The following is a 699-nucleotide window of genomic DNA, read 5'->3' as shown; positions in this document are numbered from 1 at the left end:
ATCAGTGCCCTTATTGTGAATATAAATCAGTTCGTCCCTGCTATTTAAATCAGCACATAATGACCCGTCATACTGGTGGCAAGCCTTATCAGTGCCCTTATTGTGAATATAAATCAGTTGTTCCTAGCTATTTAAATAAGCACATAACGACCCTTCATACTGGTGGCAAACCTTATCAGTGCCCTTATTGTGAATATAAATCAGTTCAAAAATTTAATTTAAAACAGCACATAATGCGCCGCCATACTGGTGAGAAGCCTCATCAATGTCCTCATTGTCAATATAAAACTGTTCATAAAAGTGCTTTAAAAAAACACATAATGGCCATTCATACTGATGAAAAGCCTTATCAATGTCCTCATTGTCAATATAAAGCTGTTCAGAAAGATGGTTTAAAAAAACACATAATGGCCATTCATACTGATGAAAAGCCTTATCAATGTCCTCATTGTCAATATAAAGCTGTTCAGAAAAGTGATTTAAAAAAACACATAATGGCCCTTCATACTGATGAAAAGCCTCATCAGTGCCCTTATTGTGAATATAAATCAGTTCGTCCTACCCACTTAAATCATCACATAATGGGCCGACATACTGGTGAGAAGCCTCATCAATGTCCTCATTGTCAATATAAAACTGTTCATAAATGTGCTTTAAAAAAACACATAATGGCCATTCATACTGATGAAAAGCCTTATC

The 699-nt window shown here is 35.3% G+C and overlaps 1 protein-coding gene across 2 annotated transcripts in view; it reads left to right on the top strand.

Moving 5' to 3' along the window:
* Positions 1-699, top strand: part of LOC106688468 (zinc finger Y-chromosomal protein-like) — a 63,462-nt gene that overhangs the window by 33,090 nt on the left and 29,673 nt on the right. The gene's annotated exons all lie outside the window — the stretch shown is intronic.

Source organism: Halyomorpha halys, unplaced genomic scaffold, assembly GCF_000696795.3.
Source record: "Halyomorpha halys isolate HHAL.00 unplaced genomic scaffold, Hhal_1.1 Scaffold1134.1, whole genome shotgun sequence".
NCBI lineage: Eukaryota > Metazoa > Arthropoda > Insecta > Hemiptera > Pentatomidae > Halyomorpha > Halyomorpha halys.
The sequence above is the reverse complement of the archived record's forward strand: the minus strand, read 5'-3'. Positions and strand labels throughout refer to the sequence as shown.